Genomic DNA, 26,065 nt, shown 5'->3' on the forward strand with positions numbered 1-26,065 from the left:
TCTAGCAAGCTACAAAGAAAGCCTGATATATACAGAATATTCAGAACTGCGGCAGAAAAGATCTCTTGTTCATTAAAACAGGCATGGGCCCACGGTGCACTGTAGTGAGGGGAACTCGGTGGCAGGAGCACAGCCAGCAGAAATGTGAAGATGTAGGGCGAACGTAAAGCAAGTTGGCTGCAGTGACTCATGCGCATAGTAAGGAATCTACAGTCAGATTTAGTTTGTTATTCAGATACAGCTGGTGAAGCAATCAGGTTGTCTTGAGCAGGTTTAATGTTCAAACAATGCAAAGGAAAGGGATTGCTATGATTCTTTATAAAAGTTGGAACTTCCCTGTTTAAGTCTGCTCTAATCACAGAAGCAAACATGATATCCCCTATCCCTTCTTATCAGTGAGGCTGGTTGCTCCTGTTTTCCAGCCTAGCTGGTTTCTTTGTGCTCATTTATTTACATGTACTCTCTAAATGCAAGAAGCGAACATGTAACTTGAATTATGAGAGTGGCCTGGGTTGCTTCTTTTAGAGTCAGTTTCTTTGATGAATTAAAGCGCAGAAACAAACTTCAAAAATCCCCAGTACAGCCTCAAAGGCTGGAGTAATAGCAGGCTGCGACAGCGAGGTGGCCCTGTTCCACCGCCCAGCTGTAACATCGTGCTGTACCTCTTGCATCAGGCTGAGGGCTCAGCTGGCTTTTGGAAAGTTGGTTTTTGCAGTGCATCAAGGCTTTCTGGACACGGCATGCACTGCAGCTGCACAGCCCAGCAGGAGGATGGGATAAGTGTAATGAGCACCCCCATTCCAGCAGCAGCTCCTGAGACCTGCACTTAAATCCAGTGTTAAACTGCAGTGTTACTTTTTGTTTTGAGTCTAAGCTTTGACTCAAATTTGAACAGTAAACCGGTGTTTCATATCGTGCAGTAGCCCTTGTCAAGGGTTCTCAAACTCGACTGAGGGTGTGGTAGAGAAAGATGACTGCATGTTGAAAGATAACAAAATACTGCCTTTCTGCCTAGAGATCCTTGTGCTATTCAAGACTTGGCAAAAATTGCTGCCCTCACTATCTCGATTATTTAAGTGCTGAAATATCCCAGATCAGCCAAATTCCATTAAACAAAGTGCAAAGGAAAGTTATCTTGAACAAGCAATGTAGCAATGTAAAGTTGTTGCATTTACTCCCCAGGGAAGAAAGGATTCTCATCAAGAGCAGGGGGTGAAGAGGTTAGCTGAACTTAATGTGTCATTTTTTTGTTAGATGAGCTTTAACTTAGACTACTGTAAATTGAATGAAAAAACATGGAGAAGGGAGATAAGCTTTTGGGATTAAAAATAAAAATAAACCCCAAAGCCTTCATTACTATCTTACAGCTTTTTCTAAGTAGTACTTTGCTGTTGCAGTTCTGAAATTAATGAAGTATGCATGGATTATTGCTGAATGTATTTTACTTCAAAGCTGGTTATTCCCCAGAAGTCAGAGGCTTTGCATGTCTGTCGGCACAGTACTTTCCAGACCACTTTTCTAACACAAACTTCTGGGTTTTGACTCAATGCCAGAGGAGCAAAATAACATCTTTACCTTTGCAGCTGTGACCACAACATAAAATCAAGCAGGAAGAAGAGTTGATGCTGGGGGTTGTTTTCACTGCACTTAAGGCACCTTGAGAGTTGGAGCTCTCACAAAGAGATGGGCCCCCTCACACCCTCCCTAAGCAACGTGGCTGTTAGAAAAGCTTTTCTTTATAGCTTTAGCCAGCACAGGTGACTGCATCTTGTCTGTTAGGCAGCCCAGCTGCCTCTGTGTGAGCATTGCTGTTGCACAGCAGCTGCCCCCGTTTGCCTGTGCTGCCTTACCCAGGCTGCAGCACAGCCCTCAGAGCATGGTTGGGTAGCAGCCCAGCTTGTGGTTCTGGGAATTAGGAGGAGGCTCTAGGCACAGCTCTGAAGGGTGGCTGCATCAGCTCTAGACAACTCCTGTGTGTAGGCTCCTCTGCTTGTCCAACTCCCAGCTGTACAAGTGCCACTGAAACAGAAGTCAGCAAGTGATGTGTGTGAATACCTACCTTGATATACTTGCATATTCAAGCAAGTGGGAGGGGAGTGGAGGAAGAAAGGCACTAGCTGGATTTTTCTATTTCTCTGTACTGCTGTGAGTGACTCAGTCTACAGTTTTGGCCTGTGATTTTGCATAACTAAGGATGTTGCAGAAAAAGGCTATATTATGTCTCAGTTTCTGTGAGGAGCAGTTACATGACCATCAGGCTGGTGTGGGAGCTAACCTCTTGGAGATGCAGTTTTACTTTTTTCTACTCAGCATATTATAAGGAATAGAAAGTTCTTGAGAGTATACTTCTGAAAAGCTACCTGATACACAAAAATATTGGAATATGTTAGTAAAATTTCAAGTAATCAGTTCAGCATAGTTCAGTTTTTCTCTGTTGTGAGCAACTTGAGAAAGCATCACCAGGTATTTTATTGTGACATTTGTCTTTTACCATGTTATGAGGATCCTTTCCGGTATTAAAATGTTGGAAGTGACAGAAGCCTTTCATCTGCTGTGGTGCACTGGTGGTTTTATAACAACTGCACAGCAGAAATAGTAGTTGAATTTAACCACCCCAACAGCCTTTCCCCAGGGCAGAGTAATTTGCTTTTCTTGGTGTTTAAGTGTTTTCACTAAGTGTTTGCATAGCATACCACCAGCTAAAATACAAAGTCCCTATTTCCAGAGCTCTCTGAGAGTACTCTGCATGTCTTCAGTGCACAGCAGATAATAGAGGCTTTGCCCTGCCCTTTTTACCCCTCCCTTCACCAAATAAAAAGTCAGTCCTGCTATTAATTTGATCACTACATTAAACACAGTAAGCCCAATTATCCATTACATCAAAATGTATTCTGCCATCATGATATTAGACCTCTTATGGATCAGACTGGAGGCAAGTGAAGAGGGAATGTTTTGTTTTTTCCTATCTGTTGCTGTGTCTGCTTTGAAGATTGGCTTTGTAAGCTTCTCCCATTAACTAACAAAGAGATAAAAATCTTCCACATCCCTGTGTGCCTTCTCCAGATGTGGATTAAGCTCATTAATGGCAACAGTAATCTCCCAGACTGTCTGACAGGTGTTGATCTGTGCACCAGCACTAGTGCACATTCTCACTTTGATGATGTTAAATGAGTGAGAGCCCAGAGCGTGGGTTTGAAGCAGATTGTCTCCATGTACTGCACTTTGACTTGAACACAAAGGTCTCAGATGGATCACCAGAGGCTGCACCAGCAGTGAATGCTCAACACTCTCCACAACTCAATGGTAGTAAAAGTATACAACTCTCCACAACTCAATGGTGAGGGCAGGCAAGAGCTAACCTAAACCAACCACACACGCAGAACCCAGAGTGGGAACACAGCCCTCAGCATCAGGAATTTTCATTTGCAGACTCATGCTTATTCCTGATATAGACATAGCCAGCAATAATGATAAGAATCCACTCTAGCATTAAAATAATTATAATTGACCTCTTGAACTCCCCCAGAATGAAGACCCGTAAGAAGTAAGAATATCCATAAGGAAATTCGATCAAACAGAAGTCTACAACAGTCCCAAAAGACCTCACAGCACTCCTTTTCAGTCTTTTAGCAGTCTACAGGAGCCTCTACAACTGGTTGTGTGGTATTGGTGAACACCAGAAACTGAAGGTGTAAACACAGGGTGATACACTAAGACCTGGACTACTCGAAAAGACATGGTCATCTGAACAACATTCATTTTGGTGTAACACGAGGGATCTATTGCCTGAGGCTGGGAAATGTGTGTAGGTTACCTGAGTGGTAGGCTAAAATAAAAAGATACTCAGAGTACTGAGGCATTTATGGATACAGATAGTTCAGCTTGGTAATAAGTAAGTAGAAGGAATACAAGTCTTGGCAGAGATAAAGATTTGTCCTGTCATGGCAGAAGAGAATCACGAAAGAAGTTTTAACATTAAAACCAGACACAGAAACAAAAGTTAAAAGGTTAGAGAACTGCAAAAACCTGCTCTGGAAAGCATGTGAGGTAAGAGTGATTAGGATTCACTTGATAGGCTTAGGGGAAATTCAAATACTTAACATACAGGTGTGGGTTTTTTTAGAGATGCCTCCTGGGAGAAAAAGTATAAGCCAGTAGAGACAGACCTTGCCAAGTAAAGGGTCAAGGATAATTTAGATGGACACACAGTGAGGAAAGCAAGCATGCAATACCTTATTTAATGGGATGATGTTTTTTTCCTGAGGTCTAAAAATGAGGAACACTATTATCTTGAAAATCCTTCATGTCTTGTCAGCACAATACAGACATCACTAAGTCTTACCTATAGCCTTGCTTACTCTGATTTCTGGTATAATTTTCTTCTGGCTCCTCCACAAAATTAAAATTTCTTCAAAATACATGGTTAGCGTCCCTTCAGTGGCCTTGGTGGTACTGGTTGTCCAGTAAGTACCTTATTAATGAGCATTCTGAGGAAGGAGACACAGACTACCTGTTTACAAAAGTGACACAGCCCTGTTTTTGCATTACTTATACACATACAGCTTCTAGCCAATAAAATCTTTAGGCTTGAATTTTTGCCTTGGCACCTTAATACCATCTCTCCTTATGATCCTGAGAGCAGCAGCATGATGTAGTCCATACATCAACACATTTTGACTACTGAGTTTGGATGGAAGAATGATGTTGCTTGTTCCAGTAGGACTGGAAAGCAACTGTCAGCACTTAGAACTACAATGTGAGCTGCATGTGAGTTATTAGACTGCAGCTAGCTAAGCTTAATCCTGGCATCCAGGAAGATTTCCTTGGATTTTACTGGACAGATACATTTGTGGACACAGCTGTACAAGCGCTGAGAGAGAAAACTACAAGCCTACATGCTTCAGAGCCTGCAGTCCAGTTAAAAACATATAGCATGTTAGCACAAGTGAAAGGGAGAGCTGCTGTGTGCAACTTGATCACTACATTGGGTCGGTCTAGCAGTTGCATAGACACAAAACTGCTCTACAAGTGCTGTAGTACAACATTTCTACACGTAGCATGGTTAGAGAGCCCACCTTAACAGGTGCTTCAGAATAAATAGTACTTCTAAGATTTCCTGTGCTGAATAGGAGTACATTGAGAAGATGGAAGCCATCACACACCACTTGGAAAAGGGTAATTAATAGCTTACCAAGATCCCCATATATACCACATAACAGTCTTCAATCCTTGTCAAACATAAAAATATATCAAAATTTGAAGCCTAGAAGATTTTCACTTAGTTTCCTACCTAAAGTAGCTGTAGGCTTTTGCTTTAAAATTACTCTTAATGCTAGAAGCTCACAGGTACCTTCTCTCAAATTCTGGTACCTCTCCCTTGCTACTCTTTTTAACCTTTCTTCTTTGAATCTCACAGGTGCAAAGCTTTCAGTTGAATTAACTCTGCCTTATCCAGAAGTGGTGAGGAACTTGTTTCTCTGAAACAAGTCTTGTTAGGTATGAAGGACTAATGCTTAAAAAAATAAATTGCCTGAATTTCTGTTACTTTGAGAGTTTGGGGATTTGTTTGTTTGGTTTGTTTTTGCAGTCAAAATTCCACAGGCTTCTGAGTAAATGAGTTAACTCCAGGGGTATACACTGTTAAACACAGGATGTTTGCTTCCCACATTTATTACTAAATCTACAGTGATCTCCACAGAGCTTCCATTTAATTGGAGTTTTGCCACCAACTTAAATAGGTAGCTCAAGTCCAAGTTCATTAACAGTATGGAAAGGTTTACTCCAAGTGTAGGATGTAGTAGAAAGATTAAAAGCTGAGCAGTTGCCTTTACATGGTGAGCATGCCTGAGCTTGATGAGGTTATTTCCTGAACCTAAACTATAAACAAGGAACTGGGCAAAGTTGCAAACCTGCATATGGGATGCATCTGCTGGAAATTATGACAAAAACTAACAATCTTCACCTCACTGAAGTCAGTGAAACATTTTCCGTGTACTTGATTGGAGCCAGGATTTTGCTGTAGGCACTTACATTTCAGTTTTGCAGGAATTAATGCACATCACACAGTAAATACCTCTGAAAAATGTTTTAGCTCCTCTCCTTCCCACTTCTTGTTTTTTCTCTAGGCTGAGTTTTAAATAGCTTTCCTAAACCTTTTCCATCTCCATTCCCCTTTTTAAATCAGAAATTGAATAGATATCCTGTCAGCATTCTGCTTGAGCAACACCAATGGCATCACTTTTACACTGTATTAATCATTATGCACAATAATATGGTGTCTTCCATCAGAATTGCAAAGCAGTTAACACATATTAATTAAGTACTGCGTCTCTGAGAGGCGTGTAAGTAATTAATTTTTTAAGCCAATGCCATTTAAAAGTGAGAGAAGGGTGGATTTTCATCACAGTGAATAGCCTTTTACTCGTTTACAGTTATTTTCTTCCTGGGTCTCTAGACCTGAAGTCAGTTCCTTATGCAGCTTTTGTAATGGCATCAGTAACAAGCACATTTGTGAAATTGAAATTCAAGACATCTCTTGTATTCAAATTCATTATCAAATGTAATTGTGGTAAATCAAGTCAGTAGAGAAGACAGGGGAAGAATTTGAGACTTAAGCTCCAGGCCTGCCTTCACTTCATGAGAACAGGTGTTCCTAAACTTTTGTGTCCTGTGTTTGCTTTTGTGCAGGTAGCAAAGATCTTCCTAGATGCTACAGGCTTCCTTTTTCCCAGGCTCATTTACTCTTTGCACCTGGAAATCATATTTAGGCATATTTTGAGGGCTTCATAAATTTGTCTGGGCTTTCCAGATGTGTGGTAGCTGGAGAGAGCAGACTCTTCTGAGCTGGTTGCTGCTTCCCTGAGAACTCTGGATGTGAGCACTGTGAGCACACACAGCAGTTACAGGACATGAAGCCCCTCACAGGAGCAGCTCTGTGTGAATGCTGTGCTGTCCAGCCGTGTGTATGAAGTGCAGCACATCAGAAACAGCAGACTTGATGTAGACATGGCTGTGCAGTCAGGCCCACTCTTTCATGGGGAACTACACAGTTATTTGCATATGGATTATACATGTCCTGCTCCTGTGTATTGCAGCTGCTGCATATATACACATATATATGCGTATATACACAGTTTTTTCTACCCATGAAATCCTCTGCTGACCTATGGGATTTCTACCATTCTAGTTTGCACCCTGATATACACACTCCTCCAAAGAACAGGATCCTTACTTGTTCTACTTCTCCTGTCAATTCCCCCTTCCCTTCCAATAACAAGTCCTTGCAATAAGTCAATTGTTCCATGAGACACCCTCAGACAATTTCAGTTTGCACAGAAGAGAGACATAGCAGTCTTTTTTCTCTCCTCAGGGGTCTTTGGTCTTGGTGATTCTGCTGCTTACCGTGCCCTGGTTCTGACGTGTTGGATCTCTCCATTAGGCACTTTGACCTGTTAGCCTGGAAGAAAAACAGCAGGAAGGTGGGTAGCTTTCTCTGGTGCAGTGAGGTAAATAGCTGACTAAATGACAGATATGAGGTAAAGGATCAGCAAATTTGCCGATGATCCCGAGTTCTGAGGTGTGGAGGGAAATGATGACACTTGGCAGGCTTGAGAGGTAAGCCTGTGTGAACCTCATGAAGTCCAACAAGGCCAAGTGCAAGGTGTTGCAGATGGGTTGGGGCAGTCCCAGGACAAATAGGCCAGGCAGAAAATGGATTGAGAGCCGTCCTGGGGAGAAGGAGTTGGGGGTGTTGCTAGATGAGAAGCTTGACATGACCCAATGTGCACTTGCAGCCCAAAAATCCAACCGTGTCCTGGGCTGCATCCACAGCAGTGTGGCCAGCAGGGCCAGGGAGGGGATCCTGCCCCTCTGCTCTGTTCTCATTAGACCTTATGTAAAATGCTTTGTCCAACATAAGAAGGACATGGACCTGTTAGAACAAATCCAGAGGAGAGCTATAAAGATGCTCAAAGGGCTGGAGTACCTCTCCTGTGACAACAGGCTGAGAGAGTTGGGGATGTTCTGCCTAGAGAGGGAGACCTCTAGGGAGACCTTAGAGCAGCTTTCCTGTACCTAAAGGGGACCTTTAAACAGCTGGAGAGAGACTTTTTACAAGGGCCTGTGATGATAGCACAAAGGGGGATAGTTTTAACCTGAGAGTGGGTTTACATTAGATATTAGGAAGAAATTCTTTACTGTGAGGATGTTAAAAAATTGGAACAGGTTGTCCAGAGAGATGCCCCATTCCTGAAAGTATTCAAACCCAGATCAGGTGGGACTTGAGCATCCTGATCTTGTGGGTAGCATCCCTGGCCATGGCAGGGGGTTTGGAACTAGGTGATCTTTGAAGTCCCTTCCAACCCAAATGATTTCTGTCATTCTGTGATCAGGGGAGTACTGAGATGTTCAAGTGCAGCTGAGAGAAAGACATTGAGACCTGATCTCTCACTTTTGCAAGGGACTTGATAGATCAACTTAGCTGCCTGTGAAGTGGTAATTTGGTTTGTTTCTTTTACAGAACAGAGGTTTTACATGGCCTCTTTTTCTCTATTCCTTGGAAATATCATTCAGTCTGGGAAAATTTGGGTGGATTCAGTTTTCCGCCACAGCACCACATTAAGTAATATATTTAGAAGGGTTATCAAGGATTTTCTACATTACTTTCCTACAGGCATTTGTATGTAAACTTTCTTCCATCTGTTTCGGTGGCCTCACACCAGTTGGGTTGTTTTTCACTGCTATTCATATGTTGGAGGCTAAAACCATTGCTATAATCAAGTTCATAAACCTTTGTGATTTTTAAACATCCTTATTCTGATTCAATGTTATCCTCAAAAGTACTTTGAATCCATTATCTTGCTCTGTTGAATTAGTTTTGAAATTTTACCTAAAGCTAAAAACACCTCCCATGTTTTGTTGAAACTGCTTTGAAATTAAACAGAAATTTGAGAAGCTTCTGTTGGCTGCCTCAGAGTGTCAAGCCCATGAAATATTCCTCCCATCCCCCTGGAAAATTAAGAACTAAAGAAATAATTTGCCCCCACCTTTTTCCCTTATAGCTAGATTTGAACTGGTAGAACATAAAATCACAATATGATGAAATTCTGATTGTTCCCTCAGTATTGTTTGAGAAATGATGGAAGACTTCAGTGCATTAATAAAGCAGTTCAGACACCCGTCAGCCACAGTGGTGGAGCTCAGAAGATCAAAAGAACATTCTCATCTGCTTGACCCACACACACACACCCAGTGTTTGTTCATTAATGGCATAATTTTGGTGTAGGTTATAACTGTACACATTGTACAACAAAGCGTTGCCATGAAGTCCCTTGTCCCTAGGGAACAGAAGGAGCAGAAAAAGTGATTGATTTAAGCATTCTCAGCAGCTGAGAACATCCCTAACACCGACATGTTTTACTGTGAACTGAGAAAGGGTGGGAAGAATAACTGCTCACCATCATCTTCATTTGATGGTGTTGTTCAGAATAAATCCCCCACTGGTAGAATAATCCCTGACAAGAGGCATTCTAGCTTTCAGAAGTCATGTTCTCAAAGCATGCACAGTGGGGAGATGTTGTAGTATCACTGCTCCATAAAATATGCATGAATTGGTGTGGGGTTGCCCATCTGTTTTGGTGACAGAAAGTAAAGGTCTAGATATGTGTGTCTTAAACCAAATATGAGCCATTTTAGGTTCTGAAGTAAAAGAGAGTTTGTCCTTCCCTGACAGAGACAAGGTCCATTGTGTTTTTCCTGATACTCATTCCATAGGGTCTCTAAAGACCCAAACTTAACTGAAAAGCAAAAAGCCCATGGCAAGGAGTGGAGGGGTTGAAACTAAAAAACCTTTAAGGTCCCTTCCAACACAGACCGTTCCATCATTCTATGATTTGCTTACTGCTTTTGCAATTTTAGAAAATATATTTTCTCACCTCTAGTTTAGGGAAATCCCAGTTGTAATGAGGTTAACTGGGTGGATTGCTTATCCCACTCACTCCTTGCATGGTAGCATTGACTTAGTGGCAGAGCCCCAGAAACAAGTCTGGCCCTTTGTCTCCATGAAAGTGAAAGTGTGCTAGGCAGGCATTTCAGCACGCAGGGTAACATGCCTTTGGATCACACACAGCTAATCCTCTTTGTACTTTGCTGACTGTAACCTGCTTACATGAAATGTATTCGTCGTCTTTTCCTGAGCCTGATCCAAAGCCTGTTGAAGTCAGTGGAAAGAGTCCAGATATTTTTTCAGTAGTTTTGGAGCTGATTCTATATGAACAGCTGGTCTAGCACTGAGTCTTGTAGTTGAAAGACAAGGAAAATAAGCAGCAACAAACCACATTGGACTCCGTGCTGTATTAAATATATAAATGAAAGTAACGTGAAACTTGTAAAACCAGACTGGACAAAACACTCTGAAACATGCTGCAGGGAACAGTCTAGTGCTAGCAGGGGAATAAGTTAGCTATTTAATGATTTCTTTTCCATAGCTTTTACTTTTCCACATATTCTGTAATGTAACAGTACTTTTTTCTCCTTGGGCAAATAGCTGTCAGACAGCAGCACTGGAATGAGAACATATGTAGTGTTTGCTTTTATCTTACATTACAAAAGAAGTATGAATACCTTCTGTTATTCCAAGTATAAAATTACAGGTGTCAAATCATTTGGTGCTTTAAATCCTGTGCCAGAAAAGTAATCCAGTAAAAATAGCTATGTCCTGTCAAAGCTGAGCAGTTAGTATTGTTATTACAGTTTCTTGCATGGCTCCAACAGTGTAAGATGGCAAAAATAAGTGTAAGAGATCAGCAAGAAACTTGCCTGGAATCACCCAGAGCATAGAATGACAGGAGGATGGAAATGAGCTAAACCTAATGACCCAAAGTGAAAATCTGCCTGGTCTGATTTGCAGTTGGTTTGTACTTTAAAAATGCTGTTAAACAAAAGCTGGTTAACATCTTAGGGGCTGATTATTGCCCAGAGATCCCAAAGAGTTAAATTAAAGAGTAATTTGTGCTGGGTTCTGGGTGAGTATGTGGTTGATTCTCTGTCCTAAGAAGTGTACCATTTAAAAAGTAGAAGAATACTTAGCTGGAAAGGTTGAAGAATTTTATCATCTCCACATTACAGGTGGGAATGCAAAGCAGGGGTGAAGGAGTTTTGGCTGGATTAAACAGTCAGAGTCTGAGTTGTCTGTGGCAGTGAACCCCTAAGTCCTGTCAAGTGCTTTGCCAACAAGGCCATCCATACCTAACTATGGTGTGGATGTGAAGTTGTGAATGAATGTATGTGGTGAAGTTTCCTGTGGACCTGAAGTCAAATAGGAGATACAAGAACAGGTCATAGCAGAGCTGTGGGTTTTCATATGTGAATTTCTCTCAAAAGATTGTGAAGAGCCAGACATGCTTTATACAGCTTCTGGAATTTAGGTTAATACTTTTGTTGTCCATTCCACAAAAGCCAAGATAGAAGAAAATTTAAATAGTAGATTATGTCTGCTAGGGGGCAGAAGAATCACTGCATTTAGTGCTCTTTTCAGGTCTTCAGAGCTACAGTGAAACCTGGACAGAGACAGCTTGATTTGCTAAATTGGGAACATACTGCTTCAGTCAGTATGGATGTTAGGAAGCTAATTAAAGGACATAGCAGCTGACAAGTGAATCTTCAATCCCTGTCAAATCCCTTAAGTTTATGACAAGTGTGAAGTAGTTCATATAGAAAAGAAATTTTTACTCCTGAGTTCACGTTTCCAGATGAGATGTGTTTATTTTCATGGTAATAATCAGAACACATTTTACTTAATGTTTTTAGGATGAATTTTGTCTGCTTTATAAGTCTCTACCCAAATCCCAGCTCTCTTCTCCTACTTCTTGACAACCATGGGAGTCATATTAGTTGTCCACACTGGTATTTTAAGTAAGTGGCATGAAGGGTGTGTCAGACTGCATAGTATGCTGCTGAACAGCAGACCAGATCCTGGTGCTTAGAGGCTGCACTTGTGCTGAAAGGTCAGAAACACCAAGGACATGTAGTGCACCAAAACTTGCCTGTCCTGAGATAGTGAGGAACAGTCACATGTGTTGATTTACAGAAAAAACTTTGTTTGGTTCTTTTTTTTTTCCTTTGCAAACCACATGCTCTTGCTGAATGTAAATATCTCATGCTGCAATGATTAAATCCATTTTAGGTACGTTTCCATTAATCTGTGAAAAGACTGTGCCAAAGCCCAGAATGAAAGATAAATTGTGAGGTTTTTTTAATTTCTGAAAAAAATCAGTAGTAGGTTGTCAGTTAGTACATCAAAGGATGCATCTAGTGTACCTCGGTATGCTGTAACGTGAGCTATTTGTTCAAAAGTTAGCTCTAGTTAACTAACATGACTATTCATTCTAAAATAAGCACTCAGGCAGTGTTTGCTCCCAGGCAAATACTTGTTCTGCTACAGTTCCTTCTCAGCTCAGCTGCCTCTGATCCCCTTTGCAAGTGCCGAAGTTGTTAGCCTTTGTAGTCATGAGAGTTAATTACCACTCATTTTGTTCACTTTCCTGCATGGCCAAAAGCTTTTATGTCTTTTACATGATTTGGGAGTGGAAAGACTTGCCTGCATTAAGGGACTGTTTCTTATGCAATATGTGATTAATAGTTGCCAAGAAGTGGTCTGCCACGTGTGTGCTGGCAGGTTGGTGGCTGTGCAACTGCACTGCTCATTGCATGGCTGGGCTGGGTAAGCACGGTGCATCTGATGGTGCAGATAGGCAGGAGTTAGAGGTTAGGTAAACTGAGACACCTGGGCTGTGGTGGCTAGATGTGGCATTTGGGGACAGATGGGATGGATCTGCTGGGGTTGGAGCCTGGACATGTGGAGAGAACACCTAGGAGCTATGACATGGGGCAGTCAGTGAGGAGCAGAGGAAGAAGTTAATAGCAGGCTAAAGCAATTGATGTAGCAGTCAGCTGTGCTCAGTAGGCCCTTTGGTATTGGACTGGACTCCCTTAGTTATGGGAGTGTTTGTGTAGTTGGTGAGGAGCATGTATTATTGTTTAGCTTTCATATCAGTCCAAGAAAACTAGGTTTATCTCCCAGCTCAAAAGCATTGTCCCCACAGAAATGGATATTCAAACACAGTGCTCTTTAGAGGTTGTGGCCTGTAGTAGCAGGAAGCTCAGAAGAGACTGCATACTTTTAGTATCTCTAAGCTCTGGAGCTTTTCCCTTGAATTATGTTTTTCCTTTTCAACTAAATAAACCATAGCAAAAAGCCTTTCACTGTGTGCTAAGATATTCTCAAGTGCTCTTGTTTCCAAGGGTGACTTTAGTGGGGGCAGCAATGCAGTCTCAGAACAGAGCTCTTACGTGTCCCAGTTACAGAATTACTTCCCGTGCTGCTGACAGCTTGATTTGTGAAAGAAAAAGAATAGCAAAACAAAACTCAACCCACAGCCTGTGCAAGAGAGAAAAACACAGACTTACTGTGCTTTAGGGAAAGTGTCAGACACAAACATTTCAAAGGGGGAAAGTCTCTAGTCTTCATATGTATGATTAAAATCCTTTTACAAGAGTAAGTCACATAACTGTAACTATTTTTAAGGTTTAAAAGTTTCCTGTTTTATACCTATGGGATAAGTCTGTGCAGCTAGCTGGAGGCCAATTTTAACCTTGGACCATTGAAATCTGTTGACCTGTGGTTTGGTACAGAGCTGGCCATTGTTGTTTTTTTCCTGCTTTGAAATAAGGGATATCTGGGAAACCTCTAGTACTGCCACCCCCCAAACCAAAAAAATCCACGTCTGACCATGTGCTAGACCTGCTTTACTTAGCTGCCAAGTGTTGCAAAGTAGCCAGATACTGAAAATGCTGCTAATCAAGCAGATAGCAGACTTAGACACTCATCATTATGTGTTTATACTGAATCTGGTAGATACTAAGAGGACTTAAAGTGCATGTATAATTCCAGGGCTGTTTAGTTCTGGTTTAAGACTAAGCAGTAGTTGTAAAAAAAGAAGACTGAAGTGTTCTGCAGTTGAGCAAGCAATTTTATTTCTAAAGTAAAATCTCATGCACTACAGGGCTCATGATTCAGAAATCTGGTACAGTGCTGAATGAAGCTGTGTCTTGATTTGCAGCTTATAAAACCAGGATTTTGCTAATAAATGCATTCTTCAGAATTACAGACCAGCAGATTCTTAAATGTGGAGGTCATGGCTTTGTCTTGAACAGCAGCCTCCTAGGATTACTGTGTACTGTATTTTTATGATAGGTGAGACAGCTTCTTCCTGGCTACTTAGTTATGTCACTATTAAATGGAGGAAAGGAATTGGGATGACCTAGTCTGGAAGGGGTAAAGCAAACAGCAAAGCACTGCCATTGGTGAAACAAACTTGCTTTAAGCACATTCTCTAGTTAGTCTGAGTCATCAATCATCAATCATCATTTGTTCTCTTCTTCCTCCTCTGTCTTTCCCTGAGCTGTATTATAAAGCAGAGCTGTGGCTGGAGTCAGGGGTGCACTATCTGAGAGTGGTTCTGAGAGAAAAAAGGGATGGGGGCTGTGGGTAGGAACTGAGCCAAGGCACGGAGAGACAAGCAGAGCCTCGTTTGAGTCAAGTGCTGCCTCTTAAAAATAGCTCTGGAAGGACATATCCAACCATGGATACCATGCAAGCCGTGCATTAGTCCAGTGATTTCCTTGGTGCCTGTTCCCTGCACTACCTGTTCTACCTCTCAAGCCTGGAGTTGCCTCTGTTGCTTCCTCCTGGTGCAGGCTTCGGTCCCAGACTGTGTATTCCTCTCCCTATCATTGCCCCATCCTCAGATGTTCACAGTTGCTCACAGTGCACAATGTTTCCTGAAGTCAGCCAAATACACAGTTTTGAGGATGCACTTCTAGCATGTGCTGAGCTCAGAAATCTGCCTTCACCAACTTAATTCCCTTATAAAACATGTCAGAAATGTTTTTTTCTCTTAGCATGTCTGTATACACATACATGTATGTTCACCTGTGTATCTGTGTATATCCCATTATTAACAATGAGCATTAAGTGTAGACATCAGGGATGAAATGGACTGTAAAATTTCCATGCCATCTGCCCAAACAGCACACTGGCTGCAAAAAAATGCTCTGATGTTTATAAAAGCTAGACTGAATGATGATGATGAGGATGATGATGATGTCTCTATGTGGGGGGTGGTGATGATGTCTCTCAACTGGCAAACTTTTCTGAAACTCAGAAATGTTTGTTCTGTGATATGCCATCTTTTCAAATTTGTGATTCCAGTTTTCTGCTCTGTTAGAGCACCATGTAGATTGAGCAAAACAAAGTTAATGCTATGACAAAGTATTTTAATATCTTGTCCTAATTCAAGACAGGGTTTCTCACCTCTCCATGGGAGAGAGCTGGTTGGCAGCCTGGGCTGAGGCTGCAGTTTTGGTGACAGTAGCTGTGTCATTGGTTTTGTTCTTCCACAGGACGACAGGATGAAAGCAGAACCAGGAGTGGAATTAAGGTGGCGAATCTGTAGATTGAAGAATATAAATTCAGTTATAGTATTTGATATGATATTAACCAAATTCTGCCAATTTTATTTGTGTTGAGAAACACCCAGAGCCTGCTGGAGCCAGTGGCAGTTTTGCCATCAGTTTCCCCGAGGAGTAGGATTTTGCTTATTGTTTAAATTAGCTATATCTTCATGGGAGCATATGGGAGCAAATGCAAAGGTCTTGAATTCAAGAAGCCAGTAAGCAGCTTTATGCATTTATTTTGTTGCACAGGTAAAAGCTGAGACAGCAAAACCCATCTGCTAAGCCTTCAACACGTCTCTATAAAATCTATGTTAGGGTAAGAGTATTCTTTTCTATTTTATTTATGGCCTTGGCTGTCTGAATGAGTGCATCTGGAGCTCAGATGTCTGATGCCCTTATTGTAAATTAGTTAACTTGAAGAACTGCACGCACTGTCAGGTCCTTGCTGTGGAAATGCCAGGCTCTGTAGTGGAGGTGCTTTTGTGTGTGCATATGTTTTTTTAAGTGAAAAGGCTCTTGAATGTTATGCATAAACACTATTCTCTGTCTCTCTTTTTTTTTTTTTTTTCCCTCCCTCTTTTGTTACAGAGTGTGGACTAGCATTGAATATTCAGGGAAAGCTCCCCAGGGAGATTAGGGACATGGACAGATTTTAAACAGAGCCCTAATGCATGGACACGAAAGGACAAACATTCTAGTGGGAATACTTGTGCAAATTCCCTGCTTTGGGGTCAAAATGCATTAAACAGCTGCTTGCATGCTAAAGATGCTTTTAAAATCAATACAGACCAGAAATTATAAAATTTATAAATAGAGATGGTGCTCAGTGAGAGTAGAAGTACTTTGATGATGCCTTTTGTTATAAATCATACAAGATTATATAGCAGTCCTAGAGAGAAGTACATCTATAAATCCCTTTCTGCAGGGCTCAGAATCCCAGACTGTGCTGAAACTTACTTCAGGCTGGATTTGCCCTTACCCATCCATGTCCTGGAGGGCTATGGGAACTGAGATTTAACAGCAGTAGGAATTAGATGCCTTGACATGAATAAACTGCTGTTATCATAATTTACTCTGATTACACTGTTGTGGAAGATAGATTATTGCTACATTTAATAAATCTACATTAAAAGAAATTAAATGAAACCATTGTACAAACAAGCAGTAGCAGTGCATGTATTTGGGGCTGCTGTGCAGTAGCTAAACTCAGGTAGAGTCCAGCTGTAAAAACTGGCAACCTGGATGGGTCAGCATCTGAAATTGGGCTGTATAACAGCAACATGGTAATATCAAAGCTGCAGTGTGGCTTTAATTGCCACAGAGGTAGTATTTATCATATTGCTATGTGCATATTTAAGAATAAATGCAATTTAAAAAAATATTTCATTCTGAAATGAATAGATTGCCTTACCGTTGCTGCACATTTGTTTTATTGGTTCTTCAGCCTGACTCCACATTATTTCTGTGCCCTATTGTCTGAAATGGAAACAGGTGTTACTTGCAATATAGAAGTGCAGCAGTATTTATATCATACTTAGATCATTCAAGTTCCCATTATAGACCACATTTTATTACATGTACATTTCATAAGGCCCATTGCCTCTATTGCTGCTGTCTCATGTTATGGTAATCCCTAAAAAAGCTGCCACTAAATTGAGGCCCTTTGTTTTACATGCTGCATGCTTGCAGCTGCTGCAAGCATTTGACAGGTTCAAAGCCCATATTTCCTAAGTTCCATCTTAGTTTGGGGCAAAATAACAGGTCTTCAGTGTGGTGCCCTGCAGACTGCACTCTGCAGCCTGCAGCTTTTTATTGCTACCTGCTTCCTGACTGTCCCCATGGCTCTTCCTTTGGCTCCTCTTTGCTTTCTACTGGTTCAGGCATTTTTTTCCAACCTCACAGCTTTTTTCTGGCCTACCACTCTTAATTGTGCTCTTTAAATCATTCTTTGGAGACATCTCTGCACTAAAAGTAGCTCCCAAGCTTATTCTGCAAGCCAGTTTTGAGGACTCTGTTGGGTGCATGTATCCCATTCGCCTCTTGGAAGACAGCAGTCAAGTCCCACTCTGCAGCTATAAGAAATAGAAAGAGCTGCAGCTGCTGTACATGTGAGATATAATTTTGGATTGTTTCAGAATGAGGTGGCCTCTCTAACCTTGGGCTTGCTCTCAGAAATGCCTGTGGTGTAACCACATGCACATGCAACAGTTTGTGTTTTGGATGTTAAAGGGCACAGTTCTCTGTGACAACACAACTGCTGTTGGCATAAATGGCAGGATTTCATAGCTGCACTCGTACATGGCCACTAAAGCTAATCAGCCACCAAGGCAAGGCAGGCACCTCTCCACAGGCTGGTCCTTGATCAAATAAATACTCTGAGCCCCTGAGACTGCACTTCTGGCATTGACCTGGCTGCCCTTACATACCCCTGCTTTTCATTCCTAAAATGCACAGGTGTTTCTTAAATGAGTCTTGTGTCTACTTCTGCCTGGCTTGGCTGTTTCACAGAAGTGCTTGAAGAAAACAAAATGCTAAAGGCTGGGAACGTTTTTGTAAGCTTGTGGTACATAGTTTTCCACAGGAGGCGGGATGCACCGTGCAGCCGGCTTGGATTCTGCTGCTGCTACTCTGTTGGGGCTGCTCCCCCATGACTGAGGGGTTCAAAGGGAGCCGGGCAGGAGCCCACAAAAGCAGGACTAGGGAGTGAAATGAAGCCACTTTCCGAAGTGTTCTTCCATGCGGAGGGGAAGGTGAGTGACGCTTGCCCGTGTGTCCAGAAGGTGGCAGCGGCAGCCCGAGCCTGCCGGCAACTCTGACTTGTCCCGCTTGGGAACACCCTCGCTAATCCGGGCTCTCAGCCTCCTTAAAGGCTCTCAGCCCTCTAAGCTTGTAACTAAGCCGTGCTCTCATTGCCTGGCTGCAGGCCTCTGAGCCCACGGGTGACAGGCTTGGGGGGTGACCAGCCATCGGTGTGACTGGCACCTTGGGACTTTGAATAAGCAGCTAAGTGCTGGCAGGAGCAGAAGCTCTAAGCTGCTGGATCTTTACCTCCTCATTACAAAATTAGTTTTAAAAAAAAGGCAGCCCTGCATGGTGTCTCCAGACAGGCTTTTCTCCACTTCAACAATAAAACTATGTCTTGCAACAGATGTGTTATTACTCATGCTGGCTAGCATTTCTCAGGTGTCACAACTCTAAATATTAGAAGAAGAGACGATTCTTTATTTTCTCTGTTTTGGCAAAATCTCTGTGAATGTGAAAGGTAGACCTGGAGCAGGGGTTTTGCTCTGTGATCTGACACTTTCAGCCAAGGTCTGAGGTGAGGAGACATCTTGGTGCTGGAGGGCTCTGAGCTCAGCATCCCTGGGCAGTGAAGCTGTTCTGCTACAAAGGAGAGTAGATAAAACTTTTGTTTCAAGCATGCTTGAGGAGTCAGACGAGTTAGGCTTTTCTGCAAGAATGATTCTGGCTATTATGTTTCCTTTCTTGAGATGAAAGATAGCTTTCTTAATTTAGACAATGGTGTTCCAGCTTCAGAAACCACAGGGTTCCGTGTGAAATTTTAGAGATATCCTGCTCTCCATCTTGGTTCCCATTTTCCCTTACTAGCATTATTGCTTTTGGTTATAAAATAAAAGAACCCAACATATTTTCTTCCCTCTTCCCTTCACCCTATCTCACCTCAGCAGGAGCCCAAAATCTCCTGTGCCTACCACTTGGAGCCAACTGCTGTGGTAGGAAGGAGAAGGCAGGCACCAAGCCAGCTACTGGTTGTGGTGCCTGTGCCAGCCCTCATCTTCCAGCCACTGCTCTCTGCTCCCTCCATGGCAGCAGTCCAGTTGTGAACATTTAGCAGGCAGGAGCAGATACTTGAGGGAAAGCAGTGGTCTGCCTACTGAACATGCTGGTCACTTTTGCAAAAAAACCAACAAAACAACACTCAAAATATCCCCAAACTTCCAAAGCTCTCTTCTGTGCTGGTTCTTAGGCACTATTCGTTTTCATCTAGTGGCATGAGATTGAAAAGCTGTCTGGAATAAACTCCTCATATCTGGGTACAGTGTGTTACTGTGTGCCTTCACTTTAACAGTGTCCTGAAAAGACCCTTTTTCTCTAGAGGTAGAAACTGAGTAGCTAGAAGTACAGGTAATAGGGTCCATTTAAATTTTAAAAAGGTTTTACCACTAGAGAGGAAATGTGTAGGTTGAAAATAAGGAGCAGAGGAGAAATTATTTCAAGTTTCACAGCTGACATTGTGCTGGAACAGCTTGCTTTTTCCCAGGTGCTTATCTGCTATTGATGGCTTTTGGAATTCTGCATATGCAGGAAGGCAGAATATGCAGCTGGACAAGAGGGCTGCATACAGAGAGAACATTTCTGACCTTGCAACAGCTTCAGATGTTGCAGTTCCTTCTTATGTCTTCCCATGTTCTTTGTTTCTTATATAGTTTCCTTATTTAAGATAGTTTAGGGGTTGGGACTATATGTTTTTTCTTTTTTTTTATTTATTTTGTTGGTTTACACCACTTCTGATAGATTCTTTATCACCTGCTCCCTTCAAGGCAAACTGCAGGGCTGCTTCCCTTGTGTAGCAGCTGTGCTGGAGGACTGCTGATGAGGAGCAAAATGGGAGCTACTGAGCAGTCATTTGAAGGCTGGCTATTAAAAAGAAAAAAGCTAGCTAATTAGAGCTTAAAGGAAGAGGCAAGCTTTGTGCAAAAACACCAGAAGGTAAGCCCTCCAAATCCCATACACTCCCTGTAAATAGCTATAATTAACCCCACAGTATTCAATTTATTAATTAAAATTTAATTAATATTTTCTGTCCTTGACAATCATTTTAGAGGCGGTCAGGAAAACATAGTGGCAGCTGGGTTCCCTTAGAGCAGCAGTGACATTCAAAAGGGCACAGCCACAGGAGACTCCTCTCAGTCATACCTGTGATAAAACAGAGTGAAAGTGGCCACTGGATTTCTGGGAAAGGGGGGGAGGATGGGAGACACTGCAAGTCCTGCTGTTCTCCTGCATGCTTCCAGACATCACCCTACAAATGCAGTACTCATCTTGATTATCTGAAGGTGTGAGAGAGCAGTGGAAAATGTGTGTCATCTTTCCTTACTGACCAACTTACACACCACCTGGGGGCTGCTCTACATCACTGTGTTTCACTTGGGTTTGGTGTTCTGCTTGGTGCTCTGTCTGGGAGAGTGAACTGCATGGACCCTGTTAAAGTACAACAGCTATTGCTTAAAAAGGCTGTGGCTGAACTTGGTGCTGTTCTTCTCCAGCAATGGGTTTCTGGGTCATTCATAGTATCCATGGTCAGTATGCCCAACACCTGTCAGTGTCAGAGCACTCCTCTGGAACAAATCCATTGGGATCCCCAGTGGGAAATGTGAGTGTTGTCAGCTGTGTAGAGCACTTCAAGGTTTGCTTCAAACAGATAGCATAGATGTGGAAGACACCAAATGTGTTTTCTTCAGCAAGGACAGTGCTTCAACATTATCCAAGGTCAGACAATAGTGTAATTCATGCCCTCACCCATCCTTTTCCTAGCGCACACAACAATTTTTTTTCTGACATTATAGTTTTTTGACACAGCACTGCTCTGATTGCCTGCAGCATACACCTGTTAGTACTCTTCACACTTTAAACTGAAAAAAACCACCAAGCCCATGAACAGAAAATGCTAACTGTTAACTACAAGGTCATGAGAGGAGATGTGAGCTGAGCACTGTGAAGTGTGGCTGCAGCCAGTCCACTCAGTAGGGACCAAACTCTGAACAGTGTGGTCATGAGCCATCCTGCAGAAACCGGCCTGTGGCTAAGGGTCTGCAGCACAGGCCTGGTGAGAATAGCCGTGAGGTGAAGGAGGTCTTTTGTTCCCCATTTGACAGAAGGGTGCATACTGAATGAGCAAGAGAATGTACTCAGAGCTTGTTGAAAGCAGATCTCCCAGGTCACGGGGGAAAATCTTCCAGTACAAAACTGTTAAGAGCAGCTGGGAGAGGAGGTGGGCAGCACTGACCATCATCATGAACACCACCTCTCCACTTCTCTGCATGAAACATGAGGGGTTAGGCAGATTTTTGGTGTATCTAGTGATTCAAGCCCTTGTGGTAGGGAAGTGGCATGACATGTTGTCGCAGACATCTTTTATGAAAAATCGTTTCTTTAGGATTTTTCCTCCTAAGAAGCTGAGAGGCCTCAGGAACAAAATGTAAATAATAGTTATCTGTTGCTGTGGAATGCAACAGGTGGATCTTTGATTGGCTCATGTTAGTTGTTTTTAATTAATGGCCAATCACAGTCGGCTGGCTCAGACTCCCTGTCCGAGACAGAAGCCTTTGTTATCATTCTTCCCTATTCTATTCTTAGCTAGCCTTCTGAAGAAATCTTTTCTTCTATTCTTTTAGTATAGTTTTAATGTAATATATATAATAAAATAATAAATCAAGCCTTCTGAGGCATAGAGTCAAATCCTTGTCTCTTCCCTCAACCTGAGATCCCTGTAAACACAATCACAACATCTCTCAATCCCAGGGAGGCAGGCACAAGCTGTGCAGTGCAACAAGGCCAGAAGTGCTTCTGAGAACACCCAGAAGCAGAACTGGAGTTTTCCAGGGAAAATGAGCTTTTGAAAGGATGATTATCACAATTTGTGATAATCATCCTTTGGCCTCCAGACTTTGGTGTGCAACTATAGGACCATCACAGAGCCTGCTTGTATGGTCTGTCCTATGGTCATGCAGGAAACCAGCCTCAGACCCATCAGGCTTTGAGTCACATCTCCCATCAGGTGTGTTTTCCCAGGTGTGGCAGTGTGGGGCTAGAATGAACAAGTTCTCTACCTTTGTGTGAAAAGAAGCGCCTCTGATGCCCTGCAAAGGTGCTCACACAGGGCTGTCCCCATTCTGCCAGCAACAAGGCCAGAAGGGTGGAGATGAAGATGCCATTGCTATTGCAGTGGTTCTGTTGGCATCAGGCTGGGACATCTGGTGTGGCAATGTTGAGTCACAGCAGCATTTAATCTTGTGTTGCCACACAGGATGAAGCAGGCCCAAGCCGTTGTTAGACTGTTGGTGATTCCAGGTAAATTTCAGCAGAACTGAGGGAGATGGAGATAGATGCTGAGAATCACTGCAGCCTTCAACCTGAAATGGAGGTCCAAAAGAGCACAGCAATTGCCCAATTGTGCAACTATTGCCTGACTTTGCATGCATCATTTAGTCTTTCTTTTCTCCCTGCTTTTCTTTCTTCCTCTCTCTCTTTTTCTCTCTTGTAAATAATTTTTACTGAATTTTTAGAAAAGTACTTCCTCTACCTCAAAAATTTGTCTGTTTCTTGACCTTTACCAAAGAGAACAGGGGGAAAGGACAAACCCCAAGCAACTCACTGCTAGGTTTTGAATTTGACGTGCAGAACAACAAGTTTGTCCAAAATGGGCTTTGCTTTACTGTTAGTCATTTGTACCAACCTGCAATTAAAAGGCTCAGCATTTGTTCTCATCGCTTTCTGAAATTACATTTTCCACTTCCTAGGCCCTGGCCTCAGGCAGTGGATTTTTGAAGCAATCATGCCTTGGTAATTAATGTTTAAAGATGAATGTTGCAACTTCTAAAACAGTGTTGCTGAGTAAACATACAGCAAAAAGAATATAAAAACTGCAAGCCTTTTATAGAAAGCTGCAGAGTTTGGAGGTGTTATCCTTAGAGCTCCCAGCTACAGTGCATTTGATTGCCCCTTCCTCCATTCTTTCAGGTGAGGGGACAGCTGTGCTTAAAAAAAAAGCAGAGCAAAATAAATATCACATCTAATCTGTCATTTCTTTGTGTTACTGACTCATCACCCCAGAAAGCTTGCTGGGAATGATTAACTCATACAGAGAGAGAGAGAGGAGACAAGTCTTTGGCATGGTCTGTAGCTATAACATGACCATTTTGGATTTTTGCAGTAGAGTGGGAGAACAAGGAATAAAATATGAAGGGAAGAAGACATAAAAATGGAAGAAGTTCCCTTCCTATGTCACATCCCTTGATTTGTCATGAGTCTGTCTTTTCTCTGTAGAAGCCATAGCTTCCAGTCTGTTACTAAGCCAGTTGGATTTACCTGTGACAGCAGCCCATCCTACACAGGGCTCCTGTATGTGACAGAAGTGCTCCTCAGTGCCATTTGCTGAATCTCATTGCAGCATTTTTGGTGCTGTAAAAACTGAGTTCCTCTATCACCTCTTTCTAACAGAAATCCTTAGCAACTGAAAAGCCAAGTTGGGAAAATCAGCAACTTCAGCATTTTGAGAAGGGGAAAGAGTAGTCTGGATTGAGATTGCCTCCCTACTGTAGGCATCTGATTTGGGCACTGCAATCCTGATTCAGACCTTTTGGAAGACACACCTCATGTCTAATGTTTCCCAATAGGTTGGCATGATGCAGCTGTCTCTTCACCTGAGACTCCTAAGACAGGAAAAGTGGGAAAGCACTTGTAGTCTCATGAGTGATTTTTGTAAAAAAGGGCATGGGGGTCCTGCTGTACCATGGGAGGGGTGCCGTTTTACATACACAAAAGTCTTTCCTCATCTAGCAAAGGCAATGACAAAATTCTGAACAGATCAACTGGAACAAGAACAGAATACTGCTTTGGGCTAGTTTTCCTTTTTTGGTTTGTTTTTTTTTTTTTTCCTCTTCTTTTCTTTCTTGCAGAAAAGGGAATGAAATTCCCATACCAACATACAGCTGGGAGATTAGCTAACCAAGTTTGAAACAGGTTCTTTGGGCTTTGTTACTCTGATATTCTTTTTGCTCAGTAGAAACTAAAACCCAAAGAAGTCTTGGAAGAACTCCCTGTGTTTGATTCTGCATTTAATTGGAAAAATGGAACCTCACAAATAATCTTGCCTTTCTGGAAATGAAGTTCAGGCTCTAAAAGAGATTAGTAAAAGACTCATTCAGCACTAGTCATACTCATTTGGGTAACAGGCAAGTTCCTGCCTGTACTCACTTCTAGTATTCATAATGCATGTGTATTAGTGACTTCCTCAGCAGGAATTCCAGCAGAACAGTAACTGAAGGATTGTCTTCTGCTTTAATAATTTTCCTGTTCTTTTAGCATTTTTTATACACCATCATCAGTATGCTGATACATTAACTGCATACCAGTGCTTGGCTATTTTATTTTCCATTACTTTAGTTATCTGTCCAGACTCCTGATCCTTAAAGGATTAAGCTAAATTTTAGATGATTTTGCTGTTGAAGCACAGTGGTTTTGAATTGTTTTGTTTGTTTTTATGACCTCTTTAAAGGTTTTCCAGTAAAGATGAGGTCTTATTTGTACTAAATTTATGCTGGTTGTTCAAAATAGCTTGCTAGTGTTTTTTAATGTTGATTTTTCAGAGATCTCCTAAAAAAACAAAAGTCCACAAAGCAATTCTGCAGGATACAGGGTGTTTCAGTTACTCTTCTTGTTAAACATGACACAGATAATTCAGATCCTTCAGCATTTTGCTAAAATGAAGCTAATGGAATGGAAAATGCTTTGGTATTAAAAACAGTGTGTCTTTCAAGAAATGTTTAATCCTAAACAGATCATTCAAATGGAGTGTAATAAAGACTATTGCAGCTGATGAAAAGATTTTGTTCAACTCAGTGGGTTCTCAAACAGGCAGAGATAATATGCTTGCCCTTGCTAACAGTGCTCACTTAGCTGTGTTTCCTTTCCTAGACTGGAAATTAGATTTCCTTCTCTATTGTTTATATAGAAAAACTCAAACTATTGAAGGAGATCATGTGGGAGCCACTGTTTTTAGAAGAAAGAACTGCATTTGGATAAAAGATACCTCCCAACTTCAAGCTCAGGCCCTTAGCAGTAGCCAAAATAAGCATCCTTACCATGTTTCTGAGCTGGAGCTCTACACCAGGCTGTGTGTGTCCCCTGCACACAACACACCCCATGCTGCAAGGAGGGATTGTACAGGGGCCTGCATCAATAAACAGCGAGCAGCCAGCTCCTGTGCCAGCTCACACCTGTGTATGCATGCATTCCCATAGGGAGCATGTGCATGGAGCCACCCATTTGTACACCTAAGGTTAGAAATGTCTAGCTTTTCTTTTTCCCTATGCTTCATTCCCATCTTATTCCAAATCTTGTCTCCAGACTTAACACACTTTGTTCTTACCTTGCCTGCTTTGAAGGCTTTGGACCTGAACTCCAGGCTCCCAGCACCTTCAGCTGTCTGCAGACCAAAATTCAATTGGTACATCTTTATGTAGGGGCATTTTGAAAGGACTCTGACTGTTGATTTCCAAGGCTGTTTCATAAGGATCAAGACTCAACAAGGAGTAAGCAGAGGCACAAGAACAAATTGATCAGAGGCACAGTCACCCAAGTATCAGGGACAAGGATGAAATTTTGGGATCTCACTTTTTACTTGCACCACAGCATAATTTGGTTTTGTCTCTTGCTTTGCCCTTATTTGCCGGTCCTTATTTCTACACCTTTAGAATTAAAATGGCCAAAGTAATTTATACTCCAAATTTATTTTCTTTTTCTGAAACTG

General features: G+C 42.0%; 1 protein-coding gene across 1 annotated transcript in view; it reads left to right on the plus strand.

Moving 5' to 3' along the window:
• Window positions 1-7,426: 7,426 nt before the first annotated feature.
• Window positions 7,427-26,065, plus strand: part of LOC131566619 (cytochrome c oxidase assembly factor 1 homolog) — a 44,410-nt gene continuing 25,771 nt past the window's right edge. Inside the window, exons 1-4 of the mRNA XM_058817966.1 lie at window positions 7,427-7,478; window positions 15,763-15,829; window positions 18,085-18,263; window positions 20,076-20,244. The gene's annotated coding sequence lies outside the window, so the exon portion shown is untranslated. The remainder of the gene's footprint in view (window positions 7,479-15,762; window positions 15,830-18,084; window positions 18,264-20,075; window positions 20,245-26,065) is intronic.

Source organism: Ammospiza caudacuta, chromosome 1, assembly GCF_027887145.1.
Source record: "Ammospiza caudacuta isolate bAmmCau1 chromosome 1, bAmmCau1.pri, whole genome shotgun sequence".
NCBI lineage: Eukaryota > Metazoa > Chordata > Aves > Passeriformes > Passerellidae > Ammospiza > Ammospiza caudacuta.